General features: G+C 45.4%; 1 protein-coding gene across 1 annotated transcript in view; it reads left to right on the forward strand.

Annotated features, from left to right (window-relative positions):
• Iqck (IQ motif containing K) overlaps positions 1 to 22584 on the forward strand; it is a 132548-nt gene that overhangs the window by 31277 nt on the left and 78687 nt on the right. The gene's annotated exons all lie outside the window — the stretch shown is intronic.

The raw sequence follows: 22584 nt of genomic DNA on the forward strand, positions 1-22584 counted from the left end.
CCAGCCAGGCCACAGTGAACACAGTGTTTTCACTAACACATGGCTTTGCTGAGGTAGACTGTTGTAACCAGAGACTGCTCTTTTGTTTCCTGGCTGCTCAGACCTGAATAATCACACAGAAACTATATTAATTACAACACGGTTTGGCCTAATTAGTTCAGTCTTCTTATTGGCTAGCTCTTATATCTTAAAGTAACCCATTTCTATTATTTTGTGTATCTCCACCAGGCTGTGGCTTACTGGGTAAGGTTCTGGTGACCATCTCCTTTGGCAGCTACATGGCATCTCCTTAATTCTGCCTACTCTCTCTCTATATATACCTCTTCCAGCCTGGCTATATTCTGCCCTGCCATAGGCTGAAGCAGTTTCTTTATTAACCAATGGTAATAAAACATATTCATAACATAAAGAGGGGAATCCCACACCATCTCCCCTTTTCTGTCTAAATAAAAAGGAAGGTTTTAACTTTAACATAATAAGTTTGCATATAACAAAGCATGTTCAAGCAAGAATCACAGTTACAATATTTAGTCTATTTGTATCTGGCATAATTAAAGAAAATATACTATCATCTATTTTATCTTTGTGATTCTAAAGTTTCATACCTAATTTATCTTTTATTATAACTAAGGAAAACTATAACTATTTCAACTCTTCAAAGACCCCTGAAGGATATAATATTACCTAAGTAAACAGGAAGTGTATTATAAGCAACTTCTAAAACTTTAGAATTGACAGAGACATCTTGCTGCCTGGAAAGTCACTCAAAGTTCTTCTATATCATTGGAGCATTCATCTTCAGCCTACAGGCCCATAGTATCCCGCAGACTTTTCCATGAAACAGGAAATTTGAAGATCTGTTCTGCCTTGTAATAGCAAAGTTCATTGGTTGCTTTCTTCTGTGTCCTGCAGAACGTCTGACAGTTTCTTCTGTGAAACAGGAACTCTGGAGAGCTGTCTCACCTTCTTTAGGCACGTGCAGCAGTCATTTTTCTGTGGGTCCTGCATGTTCAGTTTATGCAGCATACCAATTAGCAGTCCAGGCAAGAACAATTTCTTGCCCAAATGGCTAGCCTTGTCACATTGAAGGCAAATTCCATAATGAGTTTCTTTAATGCCCATCAACCTCTCTGCAGTAAATAGTGCTGCCAGAAGCAGACATATCTCACTGTCAAGTCTAAGTTCTTAAAACATTTTAAATGCCATGTTCTGTAGGTCTTTGAAAGTGTTGAAGATTAACTGAAATATATCTCTGTATATCTAGAAAACCTAATATGACTACAAGTTTGACTATTATAAGTTACTCCCTATTAATCTGTAATTTTTAATTATACATTACATTTTTAAATGAGCTGTCTAAACATGTTACTTTAAATAAGAACAGAAACACATATAACAAAATTAACCTTAAATTTGTATCAATAAACCAAAGTTCATACCAACATACGTATCTTCCTTATTTTTTTTAAAAGAGATTGACTGTGACCATTAACAATTTATACCAAACCACTTTTAAATAAAAGCAAACATTTATAAGCAATAATTTTGGGAATTTGGGTTTAGTTTTCTCCAAACTACTTCCTGCTTTTTGTTGGATAAAGTATTTTTAGGGGTTCACGGAGAACTTTGTGGGGGGGTCTCATTCCATCAAGCTACATTAGTATGAAAGGAATCCACAGGTTCTCATCTTCTGTGGGAACAAAAGCAGAACCCCCTTTCCAAAGCAACATATCCTTAGACTCAAATTTTGAAGTCAAGATACCTTTATGTTGGTTTAACTTAGCAGCCCCCAGAATCAAATGTCTCTCTGCAGTCAAAAAACTCAAAGAAAACACAATAATATGCGTAACCCAGACTCTCTGTGTATATTTCATCTTTACATGGCTTATTTTTCTCTATTCCTTTAATATATGACTTCTGTACTCTTATATTTTTATAATATAAAATTAAAAATTTTTACTATCTTTTTAAAGATTTTGTTTTATTTTTTAAAAGCGTTTACTTCTTTTTATAACTGTCTATATTCTTTTTTCTCTCTCTCCCAAGCCTACGTACATTTTTTTTTAAACACACTGTGTTTCGTTTAGAGGTCTTTTATGTCTGAATCCGTCCTATGGTGTATCTGAAATCCTTTTTTGACCAGGAACATTTTAAAATGGTAAGTAGTGTGGTCGCAGCAGCCCTGGATGCTGACTCAGCCTCTCTCGGCCTTTTAGCATGGCAGAGGTGCGTCCACCACCAACTCTGGGACTGCCAGGTGGAAGTCACCGCTCACCACCTCAACTCTGGGAAGCATTTGACCCATGCTGCCACCAAGCAACTTGCAGCATGCTGCTCACAGACCCCATCCAAGAGCTTGGCATCCTGAAAGAATCAGAGCATAAACCAAGAAGTTGTCTCTCAAAGAAGCCATGTAGTTTTTGCTGCTGATACTGAGTCAGGAAACTTTCCCTTAAAGAAGCCTCGACTCTGTTTGCCTCCAGCAAACAGAGCCTAACTGAAAAAAAAAAATGTGACTACCAAGAAGCTGCACTTGGCTCTCATTTTTGTGAGTCTAGAAGCTCTTTTTTCTTAAGCTTTTTTAGGTCTTATGTGACTCCATACCAGGCAGTAGGTACACCATTTTATAAATGGAGACTGCTCTTTTGTTTCCTGGCCACCCAGACCCGAATAATCACACAGAAACGATATTAATTACAACACTGCTTGGCCTATTAGTTCAGTCTTCTTACTGGCTAGCTCTTATATCTTAAAGTAACCAATTTCTATTATTTTGTGTATCTCCACCAGGCTGTGGCTTACCCGGAAAGGTTCTGGTGACCATCTCCTTTGGCATTACCTGGCATCTCCTCGATTCTGCCTACACTCTCTCTCTATATCTCTTCCAGCCTGGCTATATTCTGCCCTGCTATAGGCTGAAGCAGTTTCTTTTTTAACCAATGGTAATATTCATAGCAGACAGAGGGGAATCCCACATGAGATTGTAAATCAAAAAGGCCAAAGAGATGATCGGCAGCAAGTCCGGTATCACAGTAGGGGAGACTCTCCTCTCTGTTTTGCCTGCCATTGGAGAAGCCATTGGAAACAGAGGGGCTAGGGAAGTAGCTCAGCCAATAAAATGCTTGCTGTGTAAGCATGAGGACCTGACTTCCATCCCCAGCACCTATATACAATCCAGGGGTGGTAGCATTTGCTTGTAATGCCAGTGCTGGGGTGCTCCCTGGAATGGTCTAGCCAGCCTGACTAGCCACATAGTAAGTCCCAGGTCCCAGAGAGAAACCCTTTCCAAAAAGACAAGGTGGAAGGCACCTGAGGCGGAATGGCACCTGAAGCTGTCCTCCAACCTCCATACAATGCAGACATGCACACACGTACCTCAAACACAGATGAAATTAAAAGGGGTGAGGGAGGAATATCCAGGAAAGTGAGAGGAGTCATCACCTGCATGGCTTGCAGCCCACCAACAGGGGTCAAACGCTCACCATTCATCAGCCTGTTCCACCCTGAGACCTTCCTAAACTAGGCCCTCTTTTTTCCACCCCCACCCCTCTTGGAGGAAGATTCATTTTTACCTGGAATCCCTGAGCTAGAGAGTGACAGAGGACACCTTAGGTGATCCTGTCTGGGCCCTTGTCCCTCCTGGAAGACAGAACTGAAGGCTGCACAGATGCTAGAAACGCCCACTTTCCCCTCGCTGCTGACTGCTGGGAAACAGATGGATGCTGGCCTCAGGTTATGAAGGCTAAGCTGCTTCAAATTCTCACTCCCTGCTCCCAGGCCCCGTGGCTTTCATTCACTACTTGTATTCTCTCTTAGGCTCTACCTGCCCTCTCTCTGTGGTGTTAAAAGCTGCCAGGTGCAGCTGGGTGAGGAAGGAATGAGGCTGGAGGAGCTGGGGAGGAGAGCGCCTCTGGGCCCAGCGTTGTTCCTGGGACTCCTCCTGACACTTTGGTTCTTGTCGCTGAATGAAAAACCAGAGGGCCTCTCTGTCACCCTCCAGCAACTCTGCCTTCCTGTGTGTGTGTGTGCGTGCACATGCATGTGCGTATGGTGTGTGTGCGTATGGTGTGTGTGTGTGTGCGTGCGCGTGCACATGCATGTGCGTATGTTGTGTGTATTTGCACACGTGGGGGCACACTCATTTGTGTGTGTCCTTGTGTGGAGGTCAGAGATCTACTTCCAGTATCCTCTTTTATTTTTTTACTGCCCTCCGCCTTGTTTTTTGAGACAACTTGTCTTGGTGAACTTAGAACTGACCTTCTGTGCTGGCCTGACCCGTCGCTGAGCTTCCAGTGAGGAGGGTTACACACAGGGAGCACCTTGTCCAGCTTTCATGGGGATCTGAACTCGGGTCCTTATGCTTGCCCTGCAAGTGTCTTACCACTGAGCCACCTCTTCAGTCCTTCCCGATTCCTTCCGCTGCTGCTGGAAAGAGTAGATTCAGTGTGCTGCGGCCTTTCATTAAGTTGATAGGGCACAGGATAGGGCACGATGAGACAATGAGATGCTCACAGTGGGGGCTTTGCAAACTCACTCAGAATGTCTGCAGGTGGGGCTGGCGGCACAGCTCAGTGAATGAGCATTTGAAGCCTAGCATATACCTCACACAGATGCACAGACAGATGCACACACACAAGGTTGTCTGCATGTGACCATGGGGCCCAGGGACTGTGGACATAGAGTATCTGTCCTCTTAGAACTGACCCTGTCCTGAAAGCCACAGATGCTAGTAAACCCTGTGTGAGGTGAAGGGTGATGGAGAGGTTCTTCGTACCTCTGTGTGTCTGAGATTTCCCATAAGACTGACTGGAGGAACAGTGAGCCTGGAACCAATGCTGGATTCCTTTTGGGACCTAGGGCAACTGTGTTCACAGTGTGTCCTGTCGTTCACTCTGCTGTTATTTTTCTAATTTACACCCTTCAGAGGGTATGAAATCATCTAAAAGGGCAGTAATTAAGATTTCACATTGAAGATTGCATATCTAATGTTTCATAAATAATCTTGAAACAAAGGAACAAAAACCAGTTTTGAGCCCCAGGCAATGATGAACTGCTTCCAAAGAATCCAAGGCATTTCGGTGTGTATTAGAGATTAACGAGGCAGGCTTGTGCCAACTTGTATTTCATCTTTGACATCTAGCAGATGAGCTGTGGCTAAGTAAATGAAAACAGTCTAAGCATTGGATGTCAGTACCAGCATCCCACACTAGGAGGCTGAGGGGGGAGGGATGGGAGATGGAAGAGGGAAGGAGATACTGCTGCTAAGAGTTCTAAGTCAGCCTGGGATATATAACTATCTCAAGACAGAAACAAAAACAAGCAGTCAGCCATTGGATGTTGCCTAGGACTTGGATACAGCAGCAACATGTACACGTCATAGTGACAGATCAGGAAGAATGTGGGTTCTCGGAGTTTTCATCTGCAAGAACTGATCAGCAAGCCCAGGATCTCATTGGACCTTTTATTTGCAGTATGGCCTTAAATAATCTGAGTTTAGGGGATGGAGAGGTGGTACAGCAGTTAAGAGCACTTGCTGTTCTTGCAGAAGACCTGAGTTCAGTTCCCAGCAGCCATGTCACGTAGTTCACAACTGCCTGTAACTCCGGCTCTGGGGGATCCGATGCCCTCTTCTGGCCTTTTTGAGTACCTGCACACATGTGCCACACACACACACACACACACACACACACACACACACACACACACACATAAGTAAAAATAAATCTTTAACAATGAGCTTTAATTCCCTCAAATACTAAAGAGATAACAGAGTATCTCCTATTACTGGGAGGAAGTATGCAAATATTTAATAATATTTATTTAGTAATTCTCATGGGTACCAAGGAATGTTAGGTCCTTTGTCTTCTCCCAGGATGCTCAGATCTTTGAATGCTACACATATCCAAGACAGGTTAGATATTCACCTTTTTACTTTCCTGACTTAGGATTTCTTAATTAAATATGATTCTCTCCATTTCTCCGAGCCCTGGTTGCATGCCCTTTGGTTGGACTATTCTTGAAGGTTTAAAAATGCGCTTATTTCTGCATCCACATTTGTCACCTCCAAGTGGAGTGTCTGCTATTCTGGTTTGCCCTTTTCCCACGCAGCTGTTCCTCTCGTGCTGTCACCGGGCATAGATGCTTCAGCTGAGCAATGCGCAGCCACCAGACAAAGCTCACACAACCGGGGCTTCTCTATCTGTCACCAGCCACCAAACTCGCATCCAAATGGCTCTTAAACAGTGGAGTCATTCATGGCTTAGTGGAACCCTTGACATTTCATCTTGATATGGCTAAAGAATAATTGCTGACTTCTAGTTTGCTCTTAAGATGCTGGCTTATGGTTATTTATGCTTGGTTTACTTATTTTCTGTTTTGCTTCACAGTGTGGCTCGAAAGCAGCAAAATGTTTATGGTGGTTGGGTGGCTGGGTGGATGGATGAACGGATAAGTGGGTGAATATTGTTCTTTCAAAGTCAGGGCCTGTTCTGAAGATTGCAGTTAAGTGACAGAGCATGTTATGAACGTTGCTAGTCTTCTGGTAATCTCCGGTAGCTATTGCACGTAAGAGATAATTTCTTCTTTTTCAAAATCTCTGCAGGTGTTTATGTGTATGAGGAACCTGTGTGTTTGTGAGTGCAGGCACATGCGTGCCATAGCACATATGTTGAAGTCTGCAGACAACCTTAGGTCTCAGTCTTCACTTTCCACCTTTTTGAGATAAGGTCTCTTGTCTGTCATTGTATGAGCCCAGATATTTGGCTGGCAGCTTCTGGGAAGTCTCCTGTTACTATCTCTCATCTCATAGTGGGGGCAGAGATAGTGGGGGCGGGGGCACTAGAACTCTGCAGACACAGTTCCTTCTGTCCCCAGCCTTGCAGGGGTTTTAGGGATCCCAACTTGTGTACCAAATGGTTTAGGAATTGACTGACTCTTCTCCCAGGCCCTGTAAGTGGTAATTCTGGAAGGGACCTGCATGTGCTTTGATCTACTGGTTATTTATTTATTTATTTGTTTATTTATTTATATGGGGGCAAATGATGGAGCTTGTCAAGGTTTGGCGTTTAAGTCCCACCCTATGGCACTACTGAGAAGTGGTGGAACCTTTAGTGGCAGGAGAGGGGAGGGCTGAAGGAAGTTAGGTCATTGGGTGTGACCTTCCTCGCTCTCTTTTCGCTCCCAGCTGTCAGGAGGCAAACAGCCCCTTTGTGGCAGTGTTTGCTGTACTTTGCCACAGTGCACGGACTGAAGCCCTTAAGTGCGTGAGACTATAAATCTTTCCTTCTTCAAGTTGGTTATCAGTTATTATTTCTGTGCAGCCACAGCTTTGTAACATTATTTGCAAAAGTATCTTGTTCTCAGTCAGCAGGCCCTCGGGAGTTCTTTTCCTTCCCATGTCGCCACTGCCACTGCCTTTTCTTCCTCCTTCTTTGTGAGACAGTGCTACCTACTATTGAAGCCCTGGATGTTCTGGAACTCATGATGTAGACTGCGATAGCTCTGAGCTCAGAGATCTGCCTGCCTCTGCCTCCCAAGTGCTAGGATTAAAGGGATGTGACCTTATATCCAGCCTTTCCCTCTCTTTCTCGATCCTGCTTCAAGGAAGGCCTACTTCCTGGTTCACTGATAATACAACTCTTCTCCCCTGACACACACCTTTTATTTTTTTCAAGACATGAACTCTTCTTGCTGCTCAGGTTGGCCTCTAATCAGTATGTTGCTGAGGATGGCCTTAAACTCCTATAATCTTACCTCCACTCTGCAAGCCCATCTGACGGTGCCTCCAGTCTGTCTCTTTTCATACCTAGAGTCTCTTGGACCAAGAGTCAGGGCTTTCATGGCCCCCTTCCCACAAAGCTCGGCTCAGTAGCCTGTGCCAGCTAAAGAGACATGATTGTAAAGAGCAGAGACAGGAGATTTCTTCAGTGTGGCCACATTGGGAAGAGAAGCAGCTAAAAGAGGCACAGGGATCCAAGTCTGTCTTTGGGATACTGACATGAGAGGACAAGGGGTGTGTGCGATTAAGTAGGCCTGGTTAAAGTGGGCTCCGGTTGATCTTAGCCCCCTTTCAGTTCTGCACAGGGATTCGTCTTATCCTCAGGCCTCCATCGCTTCTGTGTCTCAGTGTGGCCTCACCATCGTGGATAATTGCTACATGAGGAAAGGAATCCTCAGTGACCAGAGTAAAGATTAGGGACAGTAATTTGTCTCTGTGTCTTCAGCCAAAGTAAAGGAGACAGACAGAATAAAGGCAGAGATGTCAGGCTTCCATCCTGTCTCCGGTTACCTTGTGGGCCAAGTGAGGAGACCATGCCTTTTAGGAAAAGCAACTTGTAGACGCCTGTTTCAGTTCCCCTCACAGGCTGTACTCATATGACCTAATCACTTTCCCTATCCTCGCCTCTTGATGCCTTCGCCTTAGCAGATGAATTTGGTGGGAACAGGGACGCTCAGAGCGTAGCATGTAATTACCTTTCACGCAAGAACACTCAAGCTCTCTCTCAGTAGATCGCAAGCATGTGTTTGTGCATGAGATTCCATTGGTTCTGGAGAATGGCCTGGTGGTGTAGCTGGCGTTCTTAGCAGTGTGGATAAAGAAGGAGTATCACATTTGCATTTACAAGGTCAGAGCCAGTCCCTGGCTGAGCCAGAGTGCCCAGCAGTGCTGCTGTTGCTGCTGTACCTCAGCAGCTCACTCCGGTGACGTCCTAAGCAGATGATGGTGAAATGATCCTGGAAATGGTCCTTCCTCATCTACAGAGATGAGGAACTCCCTACAAGCCAAAACCAGTCCTGACAATCAAATGGGTCCCAACAACCAACCCCAAATTCTTATTTGGGGACTTAGCACCTCAATAAAATGTAACACAAAGTAGGGACTCTTTTGTAACGACCTGTCAGCTGCCATCTGAATCAATGTCAGGAGGCCGGCTTACCTACAAGTGGCTGTTTTTGATATTAAAGTCATTGTGTGTGCTAGGGTCTAATTATGTTAGTTCTTCTGCTGCTTCAATAAAACACCGTGGCCACGGTAACTTATAGAAGAAAGTATTTATTTTGAGCTTCTAGTTTCAGAGGATTAGCATCCATAATGGTGGGGACAGCGGGTAGAAGACATGACGCCTGGAGCTGGATCAGAGAGCTCACTTCTCAAACCACAAGCAGGAAATGGAAAGATTCAACTCAAGCCCTCAGTGACACATCCTCAAGTATGGCCACACCCTCCAAGCCTCCTCAAATGGGGGAATCGAGCATTCTAATGCTGGAAATCTGGGGACCATATCATCCTAACCATGACACTGCTTTATATTGCCATCTTGTTTTGGTGATAGTGGTGTTTTGAGACTGGAACTCATGAACCCCAGGCTAGCCTAGCAATGGATGACCTTGAGCTTCCGATCCTCCTGTCTCCACCTCCTTAGTTCTGGGATTACCACTATGTACCACAGCGCTCAGTTTTACATGGCGCTGGGAATTAAGATCAGGGCCTCCTGCACAAGAGGCAAACACTATCTGTGAGCCCCAGCCCAGCCTTGTGCCATCTTCAGTGTACCTCCAAGAATGGATGGCTTTATCTTCCCTACTTTGCAACTGAAGAAACTGAGGTCCAGAGAGATGCACAGTTAATTCACGAGACTTCTAAGAGGAAGAGCCAGGGTCTAAACCTGGCATTCTGGCTCCAGAGCCAACATTCATCAAGGTAACAAGGCCATTGGTGCAAGAAATATGTCCCATTATGCAATGCAAAGAAGTGAGCCATGTGAACAGAGAGATATGTTTAACTTAATTTGAACATTGTGCACTGCATATGAACAGATAGATACCAAAAGCACCACGAGATAACCTATAAATATGTATACTTTCTATATACCAAATTTAAAATTTTTTAATGGTTTTAATTTTTCAAAGAAAAAAACAGTTCCCATGACGACTCTTCGAACTGCTGTCAGACCCAGCTTGTGAACCATGCAAGCAAAACCTTATTATAACTTTATAGTCGTGTTCCTTTTCTTGTGCCCGTCTTAACAAAGGAGCATTGACCACTTCGTTCCCCAGACTTGGCTGGAAGTTGTCTTTGTTTCTAAAATCAAAGTCCAACTTTGAGAACAAGGCTTTAAAGACAAAATCCAATGGCCCTGTCCCAAGGGTGACCCCAGGGTTCTTTTACAAATGAAGGGCAGTGGCTTCGTGGTATGACTCTCCTCCTCTGGCTTGGAGCTTTGTCTGCAGGGGCATGGCTTTCTGCCAGATGGCTGAGGTAGCAGTCTTGACCGACTGCCAGATGGGGGATATCATCACTGTACCACAAGTTGTGTTTCAGTTGTTAAACACAAACAGCATCAGTTAACTTTTGACCACAAAAATAGCTTCCATTAGTGACTTAAAATTATGACTGTTTATTTAGCTCATCATTTTTTCTATGAATCAGCAGCAATCAGGACTGGACTTGCCTGGGATGTTCTTCCAGTCTTGGCTGTGTGTTCATTTGTTCATTTCACACAGACACAGACACACACACACAGAGAAAAATAAAATGTTTGAAAAGAACCTACTCAGGAGCTGGAAACATGGCTCAGCTTTGGCTGCTCTTCCAGAGGACATAGGTTCTGTTCCCAGCACCCACATGATGGTTCGCAACTGTCAAATCCTACTTGCCAGAAACCTGGGACAGATGGCCAGCTGTGGTGCCTTTTAGCATACCGAAATGCATGCAGACCTCCAGGCCCACTCAGTACCGATGGCACCTCTTCTCACCATAGCTCCTACCATAAACCTCTCTAGCCCAGGGGCTTTGCGTTCCCTCCTCCAGCTGCTCATTCCTATATAACCTTTGGCCATGTTCTTTCTTGCCTCCTCCTTTCGGTCCACTTGCTCTTTCTTCTCTCTTCTCCTTTCTCTCTCCCTCTCTCTCTTTCTCTATTTCTCTCTCTCACTCTCTCCCTCCCCGCCCCTGTCCTCTCTTGACCTGGTTGAGTCTGGACTCTTACAGTCCTCTCCTCAACCATACCTCAGAGCAGTCATGTCCTCCTTTCATTCAGAGACCATCTGTAACTCTAGATCCAGGGGATGCAACATGCTTCACAGGTACCAGGTACACATGTGACACACAGACATACGTGCAGAAAGTCATCCATCCACATTAAACCATAAAAAGTAACTTAAAAAAAAAACACCTAGCATCCATTAACTGTTTGGAAAACAAAGTCTCTAAGAGGAGTTTTATTCCCTCCTGGTTCTTCTTGTCTGTAGGTTTGTCTGAGTGAATGGTGGATGGCATCCTGCTTAAGATATAATTAAGAAAGATTCCTTGAAGCAGGCACATGCCACTCCACCCTGCTTTCTAGATAGCATAGACAGACAAGGAAGGACTCTTGCTGCCCTCGTCCCCAGGCAGAGCGTCTCTAATGTGAACCCCCAGAGTGTGTAACTCCTTTCTTCTCAGTCTCGAGCACAGGTTGGCCTTAGACTTCTGCTCCTCCTGCCTCCACCTCCCAGGTGCTGAGATGATGGGCATGAGCCACGGCTCCTAGCTCGAACAACGCTGGACATCGAGCCTAAGGCCTCCTGCATGCCAAGCAAGCACTATATCAGCCAAGCTCTATCCCCAGCCCCAATATCTGAAACTTTGAACAGTAACACGATGCCACAGGGGAAAGTTGTATACTGTGCAGGATGGTTTTATGTCAACTTGACACAAGCTAAAGACATCTAAGAGGAGGGACCCTCAACTGAGAAAATGTTCCATAAGATCAGGCTGCGGGCAAGCATGTAGGCAATTTTCTTTCTTTTTCTCTTTAAAATTTTTTTAAAACAATCTTATTTTACATACCAATCCCAGTTCCCTCTCCCTCCTGTCCTCCCGCTCCCCCATCTTCTTCCTATCCCATCCCCCATCCACTCCTCTGAGAGGGTGAGGCCTCCATGGGAGTCAAAAAAGTCTGTCACATCACTTGAGTCAGAACAAAGGCCCTCCCTCCTGTATGTAGACTGAGCAAGGAATCCCTCCATAGGAAATAGACTCCAAAGAGCCAGTTCATGCACTAGGGATAAAATACTGGTTCCACAGCTAGTGGTCCCACAAACTGCCCAAGCCACACAACTGTCACCCACATTCAGATGGCCTAGTCTGTCTTATACAGGTTCCCCGGCTGTCAGTTCCACTAGCTCGAGTAAGCTATTCCTGTGGGTTTCCCATCATGCTCTTGGCCCCTTTGCTCATAATATCACTCTTCCCTCTCTATGACTGGACTCCAGAAGCTCAGCCCAGTGCTTAGCTGTGGATCTCTGCATCTGCTTCCATCAGTTACTGGATGAAGGTTTTATGATGACAATTAAGTGGTCATCAATCTGATTGCAAGGGAAAGGCAGTTAAGGTACCCTCTCCATTATTGCTTAGAATCTTAGCTGAGAAATTTTCTTAATTAGTAGTTGATGGAGAAGGGCCCAGTCCATTGTGGGTGGTGTCATCCCTGGGCTGGTAATACTGGGCTCCATAAGAAAACAGACTGAGGGCTGGAAAGATGGCTCAGTTGTTAAGAGCACTGCCTGCTCTTCCAAAGGTCCTGAGTTCAATTCCCAGCAACCACATGGTGGCTCACAACCATCTGTAATGGGAACTGGTGCCCTCTTCTGGCCTGCAGGCATACATGCAGACAGAATACTGAGAATACTGTATACATAATAAATAAAATCTTTAAAAAAAAAGAAAGAAAACAGACTGAGCAAGCTATGAGGAACAAGCTAAGCGGTACTTCTCTATGGCCCTTGCTCAGCTCCTGCCGCCAGGTTCATGTTTGAGTTCCTGTCCTGACTTTCTTCAGTGATGAACTACGATATGAAAGTATGAGCCAAATCAGCCCTTTCCTCCCCAAGCCGCTTTCGGTCATGGTGTTGATCACAGCAGTAGAACCCTGACTGAGACATACACCATGAAACTGACATTTAAAGTATTTTAAAATATCAAGTATAATTATTTCAGGTTTTATGCATAAGGTGTGTAGGGAACATAAATTAATTTTGTTTTTCATGTTTAGGCTTGGCTTGATTCCAACATATTCACAGAACCCCAAATTCTGAAACTCAGAGCAGTTCTGGTTCCAGGCATTTTGGATAAAGGGATTCTCAATCAATAACCCCCTTTTAAAAAATGATACATGTCAGTGAAACTTAAAGTAGGGGTTCTCAACCTGTGGGTCGCGACCCCTTCAGAGGTCAAATGACCCTTTCACAGGGGTCACATATCAGATATTTTTATTACAGTTAGTAACAGAAGCAAAATTACAGTTAGAAGTAGCAGTGAAATACTTTTATCGTTGGGTCCCCACAACATGAAGAACTGTATTAGAGGGTCACAGCATTAGGAAGGTTGAGAACACTGACTCAAGGCTGAACTGTTGGGAATAACGATGAGCTCAGTGGCTGGAAATGCACTGTGAAGACCCCTTTCAGGGATGAGGGGCTGCTAGGATTACAGCGTGTGCTCAAACCGAACAAACAAAACCAAAGAACCTGAACGTACCCCAGCCTTCTTTAAAATATTTTCTATTTGTACTTTGAATGTTTTATATATTTTTACAATATATTTTGATCATACCACCTAACACTATCTCCTTTCAATGCCCCCCAGGGCCTTACTCCACCTCACGGTATCTTATATCCTTTTATGTGTTGGTGTTATTAATAACCTCTTGAGTATACTTAATGCACGCACATGTGGCCATTGACTACCAGTGGCCATATCCCCAAAGGAGAGACCCTCCCTCTCCCAGCAGCTCTTGACTGCCAGTCGCTCCTTTTCTAGGAGTGGGACCTCGGAGCCTTTCTCCATCCATCCTGGGATTTACACTGGCCTCATCTTGTGCAGGTCACTGCTGCTCTTAGTACAATAGCCACGTCATGTCCAGAAATCAGCATTTTGCAGCTTTCCTCCCATCCGTGGCTCTTGCATTCTTTCTATCCCCTTTTCTTCAATGTTCCCTGAGCCTGGGGTGCAGGAGTTTGATGCAGACAACTCAGCCACAGCAGAGAGCTCAGTGACTTAGAGTCAGCACACTCTCAGCTGTCGCCCACTGCAGAAGGAAGTCTCTGTGGCTAGAGCTGAGAGCAGCACCAGCTATGATGCAAACACAATTATTTAGAGGGTCGTTTGTAGTAATAGGAGCGGCAGTGGGGCTGCGTCCCCAACACCCCAGCCGCCTGCTTGGCTAGCTTATGCCCCGAAATAATTACACGGACACTGTATTCTTTTAATCACTGCTTGGCCCTTTAGCTCTAGCCCTTACTGGCTAATTCTGATATCCCGATCAACCCATCTCTAATATTCTGTGAGCACAGGTCTTACCGGGAAGATTCTAGCCTAAGTCCATCCTGGGTCGGAGCTGGGGCATGGTGTCTCTCTGAGGCGTCTGCTCCAGAGAGGAGAGCTGTGAAGTCTGAGCTCACTTCCTCTTCCTCCCAGCGTTCTGTTCTGTTTACTCCTCCCACCTATCTTCTAACCAATGAGGACCAAGCAGTTTCTTTTTATTTAACCAATGACCTTCCTCCATCAGTTGTTTGTCAGCAGGGCCATTTATCAACACAGCAGAGTCAGCCTTGGGACCTCTGCTCCTCTCAGGCTCAGTCTGCTCCTGGAAACTTGTCTGTACAGTGGAAGCCACTGGAAAAAGAGAATGACAATGGGCTCCACTGAATTTTATTTAGACAGAGTTTGCAGCCCAGGCTGCCTTAGACTTACTCCTCCTGCCTCTGTGCTCTGGAGTGCTGGGTTTACAAATGTGCTCGCTGTCTGCCTAGCTGGGACCTTTCAAGTTGCTACAGCCACAGCCGCTGTGTGAGAGGTTGACCTGAAAGCATTGTGACCTTAATCTCCCTAAGCCTTAGTTTCTTCCTCTTTAAAATACAAATGATCCCAATTGCTTTATATAAGAATATATGTGTGAGAATTTAGTAAGAAAATATGTTTAACTTTAGTGTCAGCTCAGTTTGGCATTTACTGGGAAATGTAATGATAAAATAACAAAGCTAACTTGAAAAAAAAGTTACTTGGTCCTAGTCTTAGCGTTCCTATTTTGTGTTAAAACACCATGACCAAAAGCAACTTGGAGAGGAAGGACAAACTTGCAGCCTATCCATCATCCAGGGAAATCAGGGCAGGAACTCGGAGGCAGGAACTGAAGCAAAGGCCATAGAGGGGAGCTGTTTACTGGCTTGTTCCTCATGGCTTGCTCAGCCTGCTTTCTTACAGAACCCAGAACCGCTGCCCAGGGATGACACTGCTCATAATAGCCTGGGCCCTTCCATAGCTGTCATTAATTGACACCATACCCCACATACTTACCTACAGGCCAATCTTATGAAGGCATTTTCCCCCATTATCAGATAACTCTAGCTTGTGTCGAATCTATATAAAACTAGGCAGCACAGTCCTGAAATGCAGGGCTAGAAATGAGTCCAGTGTCTGAGGAGGAGGCTATCTGAGGCTGTGCTGGTGCCCGGATGCAAGAAAAGGTTCTGGAGTCAGACAAGCAGCCTTGTGTCTCCTCTCCTACTCATGCAAGCCCTGGGGCCCTGGGAAGATTCCATCAACTCCAGGAGTCTTGGTTTTCCAGTCTGGTCGATGGGAGGGTGATGCTTTAGTAGTACCTGTCTCCCCAGGGCCACTGGGATTAAAGAAGGGTACGTGACAAGCAGTAAGAACTGTTGATCCTGTCATTAGGGGCCTTACTTGAAAGGAGGCAAATGCTAGCACATGAGAAACCAAAGCATTGTAGGGAGCTGGGTCCTGGTTGAAAAAAGAGTGAACTCCGTTTGGGGCAGGTGAATGGAAATGGATCTGCACAAGTGTATCATGGGAGCTTCTGCCAAAGCTGTTTTTTACCCGTGTCTTCTTGTCAGCAGACCTTGAAGGGCATGCTCCAGACTCTGGAAAGTCCTGGAAATGAGACTGTACAGCCAGGCTTGCAGAGTTTTGGTCCTGATGAAGGACTTTCTGTGGAAATAAGAGTCTTGCCTCCCCCTTACACAGTCTGTGTTCACCTTGGCCCTCCTGATCTCATGTTGTTAGTGTTGCCTTCCCTGGGCAGAGTCTGGATGAGTTGGAAAAGGAAATGGTTTGAAGGCAGGAGATCAGCTGGTAGATGATGGTTACAAGGGCCCATCAGTGTTCCAAAGAGGAGCTGAAAGGCTGCCATCTCACGTCCATCCTGCTGAGGATTGGCTTGTATTCCTAGGGAAGAGCTCAAGAGGGGGCCATGTAAGAACCTGAAAATACGAGACGTGACAGTTGGCCCAGTGTTCTGAAGCGGTCCCTTGACATCTAGCTGTGCCTTTGGATTATCTTAATTGGAGCAGGAGAGATCAGAACTTAATTAGAACATAATTGAGCATCCACATTAAACAGAGCTGGCTTAATGGCCGCTTTGTAAACTTCACCTGGGAATTCTTCCCATCAGCACATCCCTGAAAATATTTTGGGCACACGCCATTAGGTCGGCGCTTCACTGTAGTTGATGGCTAATAAAAGTCGCCTGTTTATATCCTAGCGATAAGGACCAGCACAGACTCACATGACTTTGTTTTAACTGGGTGTTATTTATAACAACTGGGTATTGTTTATGCAAAACTAAGATTCTGTATTTTCTGGAGTTACTGGCTTTGGGGGATTTTCCAGAAAGTGACAGAAAACCCCATTCAAAATGACTTACATAGAAAATAATGTTTTCTTAAGATGTGAGGAGCCCATGGGGAGATCTTCTAGCACAGCTTGATTGGTGAACCTCAATGATGTCTGTAGAGAAAAATGTTCTTTTTATTGGTGTTTATTCATTGATAAAATGACATTTCATTATGGCATGTTCGTATACTACTTAGACCATATTGCACTTCCCTTGTCTCCCCTCACCTCCCCAGTCTCCTGCTGTCCCCTTCCTCTTCTCAGATAGTCTTCCTTCTGCTTTAAAGTCATGTGTGTGTGTTTAACCGGAATTCCACATGTTTGTCTTTCTTGGACATATTCCCCATATCCCTGCTACCCTCCCCACGCATACTCCTCCCTCCCAGTCGTCCCATTGTTCCCCGATGCTATTTCTTTTTTACTTTCATGCCATCTGTTACATTTTATATAGATACATTTATTAAGTATCTATATAAAACCTAGGAACCACACATAAGAAAACGTGTCATTTGTCTTAAAGGTTGGCTAAACTTGCCCCATATGATTATCTCCCATTGCAAACATTTTCCTGCAAATGACATACTTCGTTCTTCCCTACAGCAGAACTCAATTCCACATTGTTTATCTGCATCATATTTTCTTTATCCATTTTTATGTTGGTGAACCTTTTCTTAAAGACAGGACATTACTATAGAGCCCAGGCTACCCTCAAGCAGGCTGTCCCCATGCCTTAGCCTCCTGAGTGCTGGAATTACAGCTGTGTACCACTAAAGCCAGCTGTGGGGGTAGAATTATGTATGCCCATTTAATCCTGATTTCATTGTTTTTAAATGTTAGCCACTTTTCTTCCCAGCCTTCAGCCCTTTAGTCTATCACCCGTGTGTGGGCTCAGCATAAATGTTTGTATAGGCTACTTGATGACTTGATCTCATATGAGTTAATGTGTGCCTTTTCCCTCTTTGAGAGTCGTGGTTTGTTTTTTGTTTATTTTTTGTCTTTTGGTATTTTGAGACAGTGTTTCTCTGTGTAGTTTTGGAGTCTGTCTTAGCACTTGCTCTGTAGACCAGGCTGGCCTCAAACTCACAGTCATCTGCCTGTCTCTCCCTCCCGAGTGCTGGGATTAGAGGCGTGCGCCACCACCACTGCCCAGAGTGTTTTTTGTTTGTTTGTTTAAAAACAATATTCTCTTCTATCTTCTTTTTTTTTAAGATTTATTTATTTATTAAGTATACAGTGGTTTGCCTGCCTGTGGGCCAAAAGAGGGAACCAGATCTCATTACAGATGGTTGTGAGGCACCATGTGGTTGCTGGGAATTGAACTCAGGACCTTTGGAAGAGCAAGCAGTGCTCTTAACCTCTGAGCCATCTCTCCAGCCCTCTTCTATCTTCTTTTGGCCATTATTTTTTTTTTCAAATCCACATACCCAACATGTAACTGTTACAACTAAATTTTGTTTTATTTGCTTCACGATGTATCTCCCCACCAACCTGTCAGTTCTCCCCTCTGTCTGTCCGGTGTGCTGCTTGGGACTGATCTCAAAGTAAATTACAGATCAGTGATAACATATGCCTTGTCCTATGACTCTTGTCCTTCTCCCTTTCAACTTCACGTTTCTTTTCAACTTTACATTTGTTTGAGACAGGTCTCCTGTATCTGTCCCTGGCTGGCCTCCAACTCCATGTGAAGCCGAGCGTGACATTGAACGGGTGGTCTCCTGCCTCCTCCGCCCAACTTCTGGTTTCTGGCATCCACTGTCAGCCATAGATTTTGTGGGGTTTTGTTCGGATTTGGGGCCTAGAAAGATAGCTCACTGTGCACTCTCAAAAACTAACACATAACAACAAAAATAATGTGTTTTAACTTTGTGGTTGTCCGTTTGCCCCGCTCGTACAATACGCACACTTATGTCTTTTGGCGGTCAAGGATTCCTTGCAGCTGCCCACGTCCCATGAGCCCGGCAGCCCCAGCATCTTCGGTCTTGAGCGTTCCCTTTTCTTACTTCCTCTCTTATCTCTTCACACACCACAGCTTTTCAGTTGCCTTCCCTTCTCCCTTTCGGCTCCCCAGCAGATAATTTCTAAACCAAACAACAGCTGAACAATACCCCACTGTTCTGCACGTCTGGGTATGCAGGGCACGTCCACGCCTGCCCAGAACCGAAGGAAAATATCTTCTCTCGCAGTTTATTTCTTTGCATCAAAAGCGAATAAATCTGTGCATGAGCTTCATGCGGCTATGTCAAGGTCTATTTAATAGGGCGAGCGGGGCTGTATCCTCCGCTTAGAATCTTTACCGCTCCCGGGTGTGAAATGCGGACAAGCCTGGTGTGTGGGAAGACGGAGACTAGCATCTTACAGTTGCCCCATTGTGTAAGCCCTTAGACTGCAATTCGTGCTTGGTTACATATTCGCATTGTTGTAACAAGTGTTTTTTTCTTTTAAGGTAGCTTTTGAAGGGAGCCTTCCCTTCCTTACACGACCTTTAAAAAGCAAAAAAACAAAAAGCACTTTGGATTGGGGTGGTGGTAGTGATGGTGGTGTAAAGCTGGGAAGGAAGGGGGTTCTGGATCTGGGAGGGATGGACAGAGGGGAGGGGGGTGACCGCAATCAAAATATTCTCACTAAATTCCCAAAGAGCTAAAAAGAAATGAGAAAAAAATATTGTATGTCAAACAAACAAGCCCTCTCTAAGATTTCTATCCCCTTGGCTGGCAGTGTTTCAGTGTCTTTGTTAAAGCTGTTGGCTTCGAGGTAAAAGACAGCACATAATCTCCAGGATCCAGGCACCGAGCGCTTTCTTCGCTAACAGCCACGATAAAGCTTCCTTTAAAACCCTAAGCAGCACTTTGTTTTTCGGTGTCCATCAGTTTCACAGCAATGCGGTCAGCTTTCTGTGGGATTATAAAGCCAAATTGCTGCTTCTAAGAGAAGAAGAAAAAAGAAATCAGATGGAATTTTTCCTAAGAAAATATTGTGGTGAGCTGGAGTGTGGCGCTGTCAATGGAGTGCTTACTTAGAGTAATAGAGGCCCTGGGTTTGGTCCCCAGCGCCACACAGACAAGGCATGGCAGTTTATGCCTGTAATCCCAGCACTTGGGAGGCAGAGAAAATTCAGGCACTGGAAATTCAAGGTCATTTAACCTCTGTTACACAGATATTTTGAAGCCAGCCTAAGGGATACTCTGTTTCAAAAAGAGAGATAGAAATTGTGGGAAATGAATGAAATGTATCTAGAATTATACTAATAAACCTTCGTTTGAAAATGCCCACGTCCTTGTACATGACTCTTTCTTGCTTTGACACCCTGGACCTATTCCTGCATTTCTTCATTTATTTACTCCGCGTGGTGGATGAAGCCAGGGATGGAAGGAGAGAAGGTGCAGATTCTGCTCCCCAGAGCTTGTGGTCTGGAAGGAGATGTGTGCCATCTGTGGCTGGTTGCTTTCTGAGGTGCTGAGGTTCACCAGGAAACTACAGGACAGCCTTTCCTATGTGGAAAGGGCTTTCTGGGTTAGCCTAGGATGCACAGGATTGGAGAACTGGAAAATAGTAGTTAAAGCAGTTGAAACTTTCTCTTTTGTAAACAATAATCAACTCAGCACAGATGGCTTGGAGACAAAAAAAAAAAAAGACACTTCTAACAGGGTGTGTATCTCAGTGTGCCCAGCCAGGGTCAGACTGTGAGCTCTGAGAGTTCCATCCTGGGCACACCACCAATATCAGGGAGGGGAGGGGAGGGGAAAGGGAGGGAGAGGAAGAGGGAAAGAAAGGAGTGGGGGAAGAAAGGCACGCTGACTCCTGTACCTGGCAGGTCCAGGGTCTCGTACAGCGCGATCAGGCATTTGCTACTGCAGTCTAACCAGCAGTGTCCTGCTAATGGATCCCTGGTTGTCTTCTCTGGATAGGGCACTTTCAGATTAACTGATTCTATCTTTCCATCTGCATCAGTCCTATTTCCAAATAAGGTCATATTCTGAGGTACTGGGGTTAGGATACTAGCAGAGGAATCTTGGTGAAGGTGCAGTCCAACCCTTTCTCTCCTTTCTTCCTGCTGATCCCTCATTGGCTGGCCCCGATGGTTGGTAGGGGGTGCTGGGTGACATGAGCTTGTCCCCTGCATTACAGGGCAGGGCAGGGTAGGGTAGATCTAGAGGGACAGAGAAAATTTCCAGAATACTTTGCATTCTTGGGAGGGCTAACAACAGGGCCGCCAGCACCTCTAGACTGACTTGGTTCTTAGTCTCTGTCAAAGGGGTTCTCCTTTCCTGGGGGTAACATAGGCAAATGACCATTTACTCCAGATCAGGCACAATGACCAGTCACATAAGTCATTCCACCTGGGGGTTGCAACTCACACCCCTCATCCCTGGAGCTTCCTGCACTGCTGGCAGGCACCTCTGTGCCAGGAGTCTCCTTCTCAGCCCTCATTACTGCTTGTCTGCTGGGGGAGGGACCCTGTGAACCCATGGGCTCCTGAGGCTTCCTGAGTCCTACGCATGGACTGTGGAGGTCGGTGCTCCCCTTCTACCCTGTGAGCTCCATGTATCAAACTCAGATCATTCGGCTTTGCCGCAAGCTCCCGGGCCCACTGAACCATCTCACTAGCCCTGGTCCCCGAGTCCTAAGCGTCATGTCTAGAGGATGGAGCATCTCAAGTCAGAGGAAAGTGCTGCAGAGCAAACCAGAAAGGGACCCTCCATTTCGTAGGTCCCTTAACAGTTCTCCGGCAGAGGCTGATGTTTCTGTTTCAGCCACAGGAAGGGAGAATCAGGAGACAGGATGGCTGGTGCTGTTCCCTTCTCAGCACAGCTTGACTCAATACCCTAGAATGTTTCCCGCTGTGACTTCCTAGGTAGACCTATATTTGGCTGCATGTAATGGTAAGAAGAGTGGCAATAAACCCAGTGACATTTTTGTTGCCTTATATGTCAGGAGGGGGTAGTGCAGGCCCAAGCTGGCACAGTGGCTTAAGGCCCAGCTCCTCCTAACTCCTGCTCCATCATCTGTAGTGTGTGGAATTGTGTTTGATTTGTTTGTTTGAGGCAAGGTTACCTATGGCCCGAGCTGGCCTCAGATTCACTAAGTAGCTGAGGGTGGCGTCCAACCCCTTATCTTCCTGCCCCACTTCCTAAGGCTGAGTCACCACGCCAGGCTGAGCGTGTGGGTTTTGGTCTCAGGACATAAAGGGACTGTTCATTTCCAGGCCCACAGCTGTATTCCAGATCGGAAGTAGAAGGGACAGCAGGCAGGAGAACCCAGGAAAGGAGAGTAATCATAGACATCTCTTGGCCATTTCTGTTTCTGTCTCTTAAGGCAGAACGGTGACCCATAGCTGTCCCTTTCTCCTCAGAAACCCAGGAAATCATTTCAGGTCTAATTGATAGCTGTGCGGAGGCAGTAAGATTTCTGCTAAGAGATGGGTGCAGTGTGGGTTCTGAGTTCAGCTAGCAGGAGCTGTGGCCCCATGCGCTCGGCTTCTACCTTTCGGTGCTTAAACTTTTCACATTTATGTTTTCCCCTCCACCTTTGAAAAGAGCACCCAGATCTGAAGTCCAGCTGTGGGCTTGAGTAGACGGAGGGACCCAACAAACACAGTATGCCATGTGCCCAGTGTTTCAGTCAGTAGCCATGTGACCTGTGCTTCAACCGATGGGCCAATAGCTAACCACACAAGATGAAGTCACACCACCTAGTGCTCTGGGCACTGTCCTAGTCTATGATGCTTGCACAGTGACAGAAATCATTAAGGTTGTCTCTCTCAAAATGTATCCTGCTTGTCCTCTCTGTGAGTCACACACGGCAAAGCAAGCTGTGGTTTAGATAAGAAACTCCTTTCCACCGCTTCCTATACATCAGCCGCTTTAGGGCTGAAAAGATGATTCAGAGGTTAAGAGCACTTGTTGCTCTTGCAG

The sequence above is a fragment of the Microtus pennsylvanicus genome, chromosome 5 (genome assembly GCF_037038515.1).
Source record: "Microtus pennsylvanicus isolate mMicPen1 chromosome 5, mMicPen1.hap1, whole genome shotgun sequence".
NCBI lineage: Eukaryota > Metazoa > Chordata > Mammalia > Rodentia > Cricetidae > Microtus > Microtus pennsylvanicus.